Here is a 12,251-nt window from a genome sequence, read left to right on the forward strand (position 1 = left end):
CTAAATGTCTTTAATGCTATTATTTTAAAATGAGTTTTTAATTTAAAGTAAATACGTCAACAATTTCTTCATGTTATAACATATGTATCTATGTAATCCTTGTGCACATCTCCTTCAGCACATACATGACCATTTCTCAAGAGTACATACTGGTGGAACCATAAGCAAATAATTAGGGAAATAAAAAGGAGGAAATGAATCTGGAGAGAATTTGGAAGGCAATGAATTCCATCCTTTTAAACTGAATTTTGAAAAACACCAAGAATAGCCAAGCATATGTAGAATTCAAATAAAAGTATATTCAAATATAGTCATATGTAGTATTCTAATAAAAATATATTCAAATAGAGGCATATGTAGAATGCTAATAAAAATATATTCAAATAGAGGCATATGTAGAATTCTATTTGTTTACTAATTGTAATTCTAACTATGTAGGAGAGAACTTAATTGAGAGCTATAGTTTAGGGAAATATTAAGTGTTAGGAAAGAAAGCAAATGATAATGGGCATTTTTATTTTCATGGAGATGTAAAAAAGTAGACTGCTTTAAAAATATTTAGCAATAGTTGATGTGTGGATAATAGAAAACGTGAGAAATAAGCTTAGATTTGTTGAAAGAAAGCATGAAAGTATACTACAGACATGATATACCAGGCTAGTGGAATCAGTATATTTTCATCTTAGAAAAAAAATAAGTCTAGGTATAAAATAGACTAGATTTGAGGGTCAGAGTCCAGACACAGGACTACCTATATTTATTTTATTTTAAAAAAACATGCACATGGCATTTATCATGCTTCAAGGACATCAGTAATAATCTGCAAGTCATAATAAATAGTCCATACATCACCATAACAACAATGTGAAGTAAATCAAGCAGAGGAGTAGGCACAGGCATATATTGCCTTTAAACATACTATGCCCGTGTCAGTATTAGCAAGAATGAAACAGGAGCACTAACTCAGAAACCTGTGCAGTACTCCTACTTGGACAGAAGCCAGGCTGCCTTAGAAAGAGGGCATGTGAGTGGTGAGAAATGGATGGATATTAAATATATAACTGAAGTGGAATAAATAATAACTGATGCTGAAACTAACAAATAACTGTAGCCCAAACTTTATAAACATATGGCTTTTCAGAAGCTGTGTGCTACCAGATGGGAGACTTTGCGCTATGCACATGTTAATTAGGTCCTAACATCTTCTGGTTAGGCAGAAATTTCTTTTTCTTTTTCTGTTTTCCTTTTTTTAATTTTTTTAATTTTTTTTTTTTTTTTGAGATGGAGTCTCACTCTTTCACCCAGGCTGGAGTGCAGTGGAGCGATCTTGGCTCACTGCAACCTCCGCCTCCCAGGTTCAAGGGATTCTCCTGCTTCAGCCTCCCAAATAGCTGGGACTACAGGTGTCTGCCACTACTCCTGGCTAATTTTTTTTGTATATTTAGTAGGGACCAAGCTGTTCTTGAACTCCCGACCTCAGGCGATCCACCCGCTTCAGCCTCCCAAAGTCCTGGGATTACACGCGTGAGCCACCGCGCATAGCTCAGAAATTTCTTATACAACATTACTCTCTGGCATTCTCTTAAATAAGCCGTGGAGTACATTTAGGAACATCTACCAACAAATCTGTCACACCTGGTTTTTCTGCCAGCAACAGAACAGATCACAGCTTCTTGGCTGAGTCCATTATAAAGTAGTTTGTGTTTAGGGGGCATGAACAAAATAATTTTCACTGTTATCTTTAAATATTGGATTCACACTCAGGAAAGTGAGAATGTCACACTGTGAGACACACAGGAGACAAAATTGAATGAAGGCAAAGGCACATAACATCTCCCATCTCATTTTCATTCCATGGCATATGCTCATTGAATAAAATAATTCATGAATCATGTTAAATACTTGTCTCTGTTACATTACCACTTCTTTCATCCTTTCCTCTCTCTCCTTCCATCCTAACTTTCGTTATTTTCTTCCATTTTTTTTGTTGTCTTCTCTTAGTACATATCTTAAATACATGTACACTAAATGCATAACTCATTTAACCTGAAACCCAGCAGTTTCTTTTAAAAATCATTAGTATGTATAGATAAATTTTTTATTAAGTTTTTTTAGTCTCTTCTACTTACCTGAGTAATATCTGATTAACTGAACACTGAGTTCCTACATCATTGCTATGTGATCAAATAGATACCCGTTATCTACAAGCTGTCTTTTAGAACAACAAATTATTTTTCTTCAATCAGAAGTTAATGTGGATTTAAGTGAATTAAAAAACACATGGTTTATGTATTGATATCTTTCCTTATTATGACTTCTTTCACCCAACATTTTCCACAATGGGCAAGGAGGCAACTGGAACATGAAACATTAGGATAAAAAGAAATGGTGAGCAAGGGAACTGGAAAACACTGTCTGCATAGACCATGTCTTTAGGCAGCTGTGGATGACTTTCCTAAAGCTGTCTCATTGTTTCTCTCTCCACTATTATAGAGTGTATTTCAACACATTTCAAAGTCTATGAGCCAACAAGATATTACAAAACACAGAGGATACTCACTTTTCTAATTTAGTAAGGCAAAAAATTCAAAGATTGATTGATTTTTCTGATAACAAAAAGAAAAAAGTTATCAAAATAGCAATTTTGGTATTTCATAAAAAGTGTATCTAATACTCTTTAAAAAAAAACAATTTTCATGGGCCCAAGAATTTCCATGTTTGAGTGCACTGTTTGTCTCCTCCTGGGATGGAACAGTTTATCTTCATGATTCACTCAACAAAGATACATTCTGAAAAGTGTGTCATTAGACGATTTTGTCATTGTGCAAACATCATAGAGTGTAATTAAGTACACCTAGAGAGTATAGGCTACTACACATCTAGGCTGTATCCGTATGGTTTAGCCTGTTACTCCTAGGCTGCAAAGCTGCACAGCATGTTACTGTGTTGAATACTGTAGGCAATTGTAACTATTTGCATATCTAAACATATCCAAACACATAAAAGTTACAATAAAAATATAGCATAAAATACAAATAATGGTACACCTGTATAGGGCATTTACAATGGGTAGAGCTTGCAGGACTGGAAGTTGCTCTGGGTGTCAGACAGTGAGGGGTGAGTGAATGTGAATGCCTAGGACATTACTGTACACTACTGTAGACTTTATAAACATGGTATACTTATGATACACAAAATTTATTTAGTTTTTTCTTCAATAATAAATCAACCTTAGCTTATTTAAACTATTCTTACTTTATAAACTTTAAAACTTTTTTAAAAAAACTTTTGCCTCTTTTGTAATAACTCAGCTTGAAACACAAGTTATACAACTTAACAAAAATATTTTTTCTTTATATTCCTATTTTTATTTTTGTATTTAAAAAAAGTTTAAACTGTTTTGTTAAAAACTAAGACCCAAACACATACATTAGCCTAGGACCACATAGGGTCAGAATCATCATTACCACTGTCTTCCATTGGCACATCATGCCCCACTGGAAGGTCTTCAGGGACCATATGTATGGAGCCGTCATCTCCTATGATAGTAACGTTTCCTTCTGGAATACCACCTGAAGCTGTTTTACAGTTCACAATTTTTATAAGTAGAAAGAGTGCACTATAAAATAAAAATAAAATATACTAAATACATAAACTAGTAACATCGTTTATTACCATTATCAAGTATTGTGGACTGTCCATGATCTCATGTGTCCTGTTTTTATACCACTGGCAGAACAATAGGTTTATTAACACCAGCATCACCACAAACACATGAGTAATGGATTCTGCTACAAAATTAAGATGGCTATGATGTCTCAAGATACTTGGAATTTTTCAGCTACATCATAATCTTATGAGACCACCAGTGTATATACAGTCCCTACTTGACTGAAACGTCATTATGCAGCATATGACTGTGTGAATGGGCCATCAACAGGCCTAATCACCGATTTATGGCCTTTCTCCCTTAGCAAGAGCAGTAGCAAGGATTTACCCTTACATAAAGCTTTTTAATATAAATTATATGTAAAAATACAATTAAATATATAAGCACATAGTGGAACTCATTGACCAATCACGAGCATGATAAAAATTCTGCAACTAACAATAGTGAGTTGCCAGGGAGGCAAAATATACTTCCAAATCCTAAATTGAACCAATGATATCAAAGAGGCTTGATATTAGATAAATGATAGAATAGCCATAGCTCAGATATCTTTTCTAATTATAAAAATAATGCAAATGATGTAGAAAAATATTTTTATTGTAATTATGTATCAAACTTTTATTTTTTGCTTTCTTTTTGGACTATTGAATTATACTGTGTTGTAGTTTTGGAAAAGCTCTCAAACTGTGTTTTCCTTGTGATCTCACACCAGCACAACAACATAGAAGACTTCTGTGACCTCAAAATATGTGGCAATATCTTCCCACCAGCAAGCAAGCAATCAGTTTTGCAGTGGACAGCAACTGGGTTTTCTCCATTCAATTCCAACACTGTCTACCTGGAGATAATGTCAGATCCTACAGGATGGGGTCTCAGTCCCCCAAACTGACCCTTCTTCAGACACCAGTAACAAGTTTAAGCCTCTGCAACTTCTGACCAACTGGCTTCAAGTTGGGGTTCCTACAACCCTCTTTATGTTTAATTTACTGGAGCAGTTCACAGGACTCAGAGAAGCACTGACATTTACCAGTTTATTCTAGAGGATATTCTAAAAGATAAAGGTGCAGAGATACACAGGGCAAAGTATGGGGGACAGGGCAGCATTTATATGTCACCTCTGGGTGCGCTGCCCTCCAGGAACCTCCATGGGTTTGGTTATCAGGAGGCACTCTGAACCCAGTCCTCTTGGGTTTTCATGGAAGCTTCATGATGTCAGCATTCTTTCTCCAAGGGTATGGGGCAGGTTCTTCTCTAGAATGGGAGTCTTATGACCTGCAATCAGAAAGGCAGGCAGCGGAAGTTTAAAGTCCTGCTATGGGGCAGGTGAAAGGAGGGTAGGAGTAGGTCAGAGAGATTCTCATTCCTGAGGCCTGCTCTTGAGGCCAGGCACATGCAACATCAATTATAACAAGGGCTATGGGTGCTAGGAACAAGGAACCGGGGAAGAAAAAGCAATGTTATGTATATATCCTTACACCACAATTGTGTTATATTTTATCAATTATTTTCAAAAGAAATCCATTTGGTAGGTACAATTATATTTATGTTATATAGAAAGAAGCCGCAGCAGAGACTTAAGCAATTTACTCAAGGACACGCAACTGTTAAATATTAAAGAAGTAAAACCAAGAAAAGTACTAGGATTAAAGTACTCATAAATGTAACCACAGTAATTATTCAATATTTATTTGCATCTTTTAGTATATTAACATTCTGGCCTCCTTCCTGTCCTGTTTAACTATCTCCTTAGCACTGGCCCCTCATATTTTTCTTCAACGTATGTATTTTAAAATGTGTGATTACAAACTGTTGCAGGAAGTCAGGGACCCCAAACAGAGGGACCGGCTGAAGCCATGGCAGAAGAACGTGGATTGTGAAGATTTCATGGACATTTATTAGTTCCCCAAATTAATACTTTTATAATTTCTTATGCCTGTCTTTACTGCAATCTCTAAACATAAATTGTGATCATTTCATGGACACTTATCACTTCCCCAGTCAATACCCTTGTGATTTCCTAGGCCTGTCTTTACTTTAATCCCCTAATCCTGTCATCTCGTAAGCCTAGGAGGATGTATGTCACCTCAGGACCCTGTGATGATTGCGTTAACTGCACAAACTGTAGAGCATGTGTGTTTGAACGATATGAAATCTGGGCACCTTGAAAAAAGAACAGGATAACAGCAATGTTTAGGGAACAAGAGAGATAACCTTAAACTCTGACCGCTGGTGAGCCGGGCAGAACAGAGCCATATTTCTCTTCTTTCAAAAGCAAATGAGAGAAATATCGCTGAATTCTTTTTCTCAGCAAGGAACATCCCTGAGAAAGAGAATGCGCCCCTGAGGGTGGGGGTCTCTAAAATGGCCCCCTTGGGTATGGCTGTCTTCTGTGGTCGAAACTGTAGGGATGAAATAAACCCCAGTCTCCCATAGCGCTCCCAGGCTTATTAGGAAAAGGAAATTCCCACCTAATAAATTTTGGTCAGACCGGTTGCTCTGAAACCCTGTCTCCTGATAAGATGTTATCAATGACAATGGTGCCCAAAACTTCATTAGCAATTTTAATTTCACCCCGGTCCTGTGGTCCTGTGATCTTGCCCTGCCTCCGTTTGCCTTGTGATATTCTATTACCTTGTGAAGTATGTGATCCCTGTGACCCACACCTATTCATACACTCCCTCCCCTTTTGAAAGTCCCTAATAAAAACTTGCTGGTTTTGTGGCTTGTGGGGCATCACGGAACCAACCAACATGTGATGTCTCTCCTGGACGCCCAGCTTTAAAATTTCTCTCTTTTGTACTCTGTCCCTTTATTTCTCAAACCAGCCGACACTTAGGGAAAATAGAAAAGAACCTACATGAAATATCGGGGGTGAACTTTGCCTGATATCTGGCTGAATTTCCCCTGATAATAAACCATCTTAAAAGTTGCATAATCATGTTTTGTTCTTAATGTGTAAAAATCTACTAAAATATTTTTCAAAGGTTTCTGGTGACATTTATGGTAAACCCTTAGAGAGAAATTAATTGAGATTTGACTTTTTAAAAATATCTTCAAATCTCCCCTTAAATATTTTAATTATTTACATATAACATCTCTATCACACTGTTATAATAGCATATAGTATTTATTTTAATATATATGAATAATATATACAATATATTCAATATATGCAATAAATTTTATACATTATATGCTATACATTATCTATAGTGTATAATATATAAATATAAATATCAAATAAAATACATTTTAAACATTTGCATGCATACAATAACTGTTTTAACTATTATACCAGAAGATCCTACACATGTATGATATTGCCTATTTCATTCATTCTCACCAATGTTATTATTTTGTCTTTGACTTAATTTTAAACTTTATAAAAGGCAGGTTTGTTTGTTGATATGGTTTGGGTTTGTGTCCCCCAGTGTTGGAGGAGGGGCCTGGTGGAAGGTGAGTGAATCATGGGCAGATTTACTGCTTGCTGTTCTTGTGATAGTGAGTGAGTTCTCACTAGATCTGGTTGTTTAGAAGTGTGTAGCACCTCCCTCTTTGCTCTCTTCTTCCTGCTCTGGCCATGTAAGATGTGCCTGCTTCCCCTTCACCTTCTGCCATGATTGTTAGTTTCCTGAGGCCTCCCCAGCCATGCTTCCTATACAGCCTGTGGAACCGTGAGCCAATTAAACCTCTTTTCCTTATAAATTACCTAGTCTCAGGTAGTTCTTTATAGCAGTGTGAGAATGGGCTAATATCTTTGTCTTAAAAATAGAAAGTATTCATAAGAGTAAAGTTAAAATAATATAAACAATAAAAGTTTAGATATTGGGAAAATGTGTCTGTGTATAGAAAATTAACATTACTATTTTTAGCATTTTAAATTTATTTTGTACAACATAAGCATGAAATCATACTTCATATACTGTTTTGTAAAATGAATTTCAAATATGTTATATTTTTTATTAAATTCAAAAGTCAAAGCCAAAATATAGAAGACATTTTTCATACATTACACAGATTAATGAAAAAATCCATTATTGAAGATTGAGGTATCTTGTCCCATTCTCCTCCTCTGTCAACCCATGTCATCATGTTGTATTCATCATATACATGAATGACTTTATAATCTTACTACAAATGCAATAGCCCCCTAAATTACATTTCCACTAAATTTACATCATCTCACTGATCATACTTTATCATCTTCCTGAAACAATGTTTGATATTGATGATGGTGGATGAAAACTTTTCCTCTTCTCTGTTCAAAATTAATAGTATAAAATGCAAACTAAGATGGTGATTGAAATGCAATGTTACATTGACTCAGGGCTCTAGTTTTAGCCCCACTGAAAAATGTGCTGAGGTGTTAGAACCACTCCAGATTTACCCAGTGATGGGCTGAGAAAGTGAAAAATATCTCCCTGCCTGTGATCAAGGAAAGTGGGTTAATCCTTTCCCTAGTTTATTTAAAGAATTGTACATTATTGGCATGACAAAACAATTATCAGGTTAAATGCAAGAGAAGCAATAGTCATAAGAAGTGATGATTAGTGAGCAATAACATATATTAGCCTATGCCAGCATACAAGTACAGATACATGAAAATTAGAATTTCAACATCAAATAATGCTCTCTGAATACAGCATTAAAAAATAAGTGGATGGCCAAAACTTTTCTCAACATCTTAAGTGATTGCCCACCTATTATTAAAAGTCACTTTATATTTCCTCTTGTGGGTAAAAATATTGTTGAAAGTTTCTCAATTGTGGCCAATGATTGTGTTTTGTAATGAGGGAAATAACAGTGTCTAGAATGTCATTCATTTGCACGTGACAGAATTAAGAAAAGAAAGATAAAAAATATTCTTGGACATATCATAAAACTCAAGTTAAGAAAAATGGTTGAATATCAAGGACAAATGTACATAGGAACCAGGTTGTTGCCTATATTTCTCTCTGTGACTTCCTCTGTCTTAGCTCTCATCCTTTCTTCTTTGTTGTTGTTGTTGTTGTTTTCTTTTTCTGGGTTCTGGAACTCTCAATTTTTCTAGTTTATAAAATAGCAAATTACACAAGTTATCCTCAAAGCTTTGTATCTGACAAGCCAAGATACCAAATTCTCTCTGAATCCGTTTGAAAAGTTCTTATTTAGAACTCTTATTTATTATAGTACAGCAGCCACCAATTGCAGATGGCAAAAACACTTTGCAAGTAAACTAACAGGAAATGAAGGGAGAAAAAGGGCAAAGTCAGGAAAAGTTGTATTGTGCAGATAATGTCATTGTTTGCATGAAAATCTGACATCAGATAATCAAAGCATAAACTCATCTTAACACTTATGCTCTTGTTGCCACAAATGACTTTTAACAATATTGAATGCATTGCAATGATTCCACATAAAAGGCAATTACATGCCTAAATAAGGAACACAATCCAAATGAATATCCAACTGTAGTAACTACAGGGGTTGAGGGGTGGCTACTATTGTGAGTTCACACACTTACTTCGGCTTTTGGTCTAATGGTTCTGCAAACTAAGGTCTTAATGACGATATTTTACCACCGTCAAGTACCATGTATGCAATAGGCGGTTAAAGGAAGATCGCTCATAACTTTCATATTTACCAAACTGGGAAATGAATAGCAGTTTTGCAATGGTCTTTATGCTAGAAAATATGTTAAATGGATAAGGGCTCTGATGTACATAAGAGAAGTAACAGTCAACAGACACAAATTATTGACCTCCTCCTATTATTTTTTTAATAAGCAAGATATTGAGAAGAATAGCTAATTGTAGCTTATTTTGCCTTAATTGATGAATTTCTGTTTATGTAGATTCTTGTATCTAGCCTTTCCCAAAAGGATAATATTAACAACTTCTTGTTCATAACACTTGGTGTTTTGTTGGACTCATAACCCTTTTAAACATCAGTTGACTTATTTATTTTACATTGTGGACTTTATTAACACTGAATTTCATAATTATTCCTTAAACATACTATTTGAATCCCCCAAATACTTTTTTTTTTTTTTTTTGAGACAGAATTTCGCTCTTGTTGCCCAGGCTGGAGTGCAGTGGCATGATCTTGGCTCGCTGCAACCTCCGCCTCCCAGGTTCAAGCTATTCTCCTGTCTCAGCCTCCCGAGTAGCTGGGATTACACGCTCCAGCCACCAAGCCCGGCTAATTTTTTGTATTTTTTTTTTTAGTGGAGACGGGGTTTCATCATGTTGGCCAGACTGGTCTAGAAATCCCGACTTCAAGTGATCCACCCGCCTCGGCCTCCCAAACTGCTGGGATTACAGGCATGAGCCACTGCACCCAGCCGAATTCCCCAAATTCTTAAAATCACTATCTAAAGCTGAGGCATATGCTTTAAGCTTTTATTGTTAGTGGAAAATGTTGATTTTATTTTCATCTTATCAAGCCATAAAAAATTGCTTCAAAGGGCATGGATCTAAACAACTTTAAAAGATATGTTTATCTGGTATGACTAATATTCTTTGTGAAATGTCATCACAAAGATTAATATGCATTCTAATCTAACATTGTTTAATCATAGTGGAAAAATACATAAGGACTGGTCAGGGTGAGATGTAGCACACCTCAGAAGTAGTTTTCAGATCACTTTGTTCCCACTCCTGAGGCTCCCCTGAGATATCTTAATTCCAATGCATAGATGTCCATAATTTCCTAGCAAGCACTGTAATTTCAGGTATAAATGCTGTGTAGCAGTGTTTCATCATGTTTCATGATTATCTGAGTCTTTTTTTTTAGATCAGTGATTCTATCTAAAAGTCTTTCCACCTAACAAAATCACTGATTGTTTGCTTTGACTATTTTAAAGCAAGGCATCGAGGACGGGTGTTTCTCTTCTGTGAAGGCTTCTTAAAGGCTAAAATTTCCAGAAAAGAGGGTCTAAATAAGTAATACCATACAAGCTCATTCTGTTTTGTTTTGTTTTTGTTTTTGTTTTTGTTTTTGATATGGAGTCTCGCTTTGTCGCCAGGCTGGAGTGCAGTGGTGCGATCTCGGCTCACTGCAACCTCTGCCTTCTAGGTTCAAGCAATTATCTTGCCACAGCCTCCTGAGTAGCTGGGATTACAGGCACATGCCACCACACCCAGCTAATTTTTGTATTTTTAGTAGAGATGGGGTTTCACCATGTTGGCCAGGATGGTCTTGATCTCCTGACCTCGTGATCTGCCCGCCTTCACCTCCCAAAGTGCTAGGATTACAGGCGTAAGCCAATGCACCCAGCCATATTGTATTTTTTTAATTAAAAAGAGTACAAGATGTTGTATTAATCAAGGTTTGATAAAGAAACAGAACCAATAGAATATACATGTGTATTTATGTATGTGTATATGTATATGTGTATATATCAATATATGGATATATACACAGAGAGAGGGATCTATTATAAGGAACTAGTTCTCCCAGTTGCACAGGCTGGCTAGTCCAGCATCTGCAGAGAATAGCAGCAGACTGGAGATCCCAGGGAAGAGTTGATGTTGCAGCTCCAGTCTCCAAAAGGTTGACTGTAGGGAGATTTTTCACTTCCTCAGGGGATTTCTGTCTTTTTTTTCTCTTAAATCTTTTGACTAATTGGTTGAGGCCCACCTCTATTATGAAGAATAATCTGCTTTATTCTGAGTCTACTGATTTAAATATTAGTCTTCTCTAAAAAATAACTTCACTAACAACATTTAGACTAATGCTTGATTGAATATTCTGATATAGCCTAGCCACATTGATAGATAAAATTATAGTAGCATAAATTTCCTAAGTAATATAAATCTCAAATATTTCATCTCAGAATCTCAAAACACTTGATGATCGACACCCAAAGTGTCTATGAAATTTGTATTGCTACCATGTATTTATAGTTGCTGAAAATGAGGAAAAAGAATCTATTCTGGTTTTTTAGGTGTAAAACTTAAAACAAATCAAAATCACTGAGACTAAATTTACTGGCTAAGTTATACCTGCAAACGGAAAGAAAATGAAAAGAAACAGTTGTGTTCCAGGTACTTTGTCTTCCATAGTCTGTTACCAAAAAGATTTTTAAGAGCTTCAGAAATCTGTTCTAGTATAAAAATAAAGTCAAAAGGCGTCTGTAAAATAACCATTAAAAGTGTACAGAAGAAATCTGTAAATTCTTAATATTAAAGGGAACCTCACCAAACTCATAGTATAGAAAAATGCCCATCTTACTGGATCTTATTATTGGAAGAAGCCGGATTCTCTTCGACTCAATACAATATAACTGATCTGAGCATATCCCCAATTGCCCAAGAACACCCAGAAATAATAGCTGATTCTGTCATTTCTGAGCAAGACAGTCTTGAGAACCCCTCAACATCCATTTAGGGTTGTTACTCAATTTTACCTCCCAGTAATGCCTGCCATAATTACATTTCTTAGAATCTGGACAGCAAAGCAGAAATAAAGCTTTCTTGTTTTATAATAAAGATTGTGTTTTTTCTTTCCATATTACATAATTTTTCTATACTCAAAGATGTTAAGGTGAGGATGTGCTGTTTCAAGATACAGAATCACATCAGCTTGAAATTGCTTAATA

The 12,251-nt window shown here is 35.7% G+C and overlaps 1 long non-coding RNA gene across 1 annotated transcript in view; it reads left to right on the top strand.

Annotated features, from left to right (window-relative positions):
* The window catches only part of LOC106635447 (uncharacterized), a 116,081-nt gene that overhangs the window by 72,977 nt on the left and 30,853 nt on the right, over nt 1–12,251 (top strand). The gene's annotated exons all lie outside the window — the stretch shown is intronic.

The sequence above is a fragment of the Pan paniscus genome, chromosome 14, assembly GCF_029289425.2.
Source record: "Pan paniscus chromosome 14, NHGRI_mPanPan1-v2.0_pri, whole genome shotgun sequence".
NCBI lineage: Eukaryota > Metazoa > Chordata > Mammalia > Primates > Hominidae > Pan > Pan paniscus.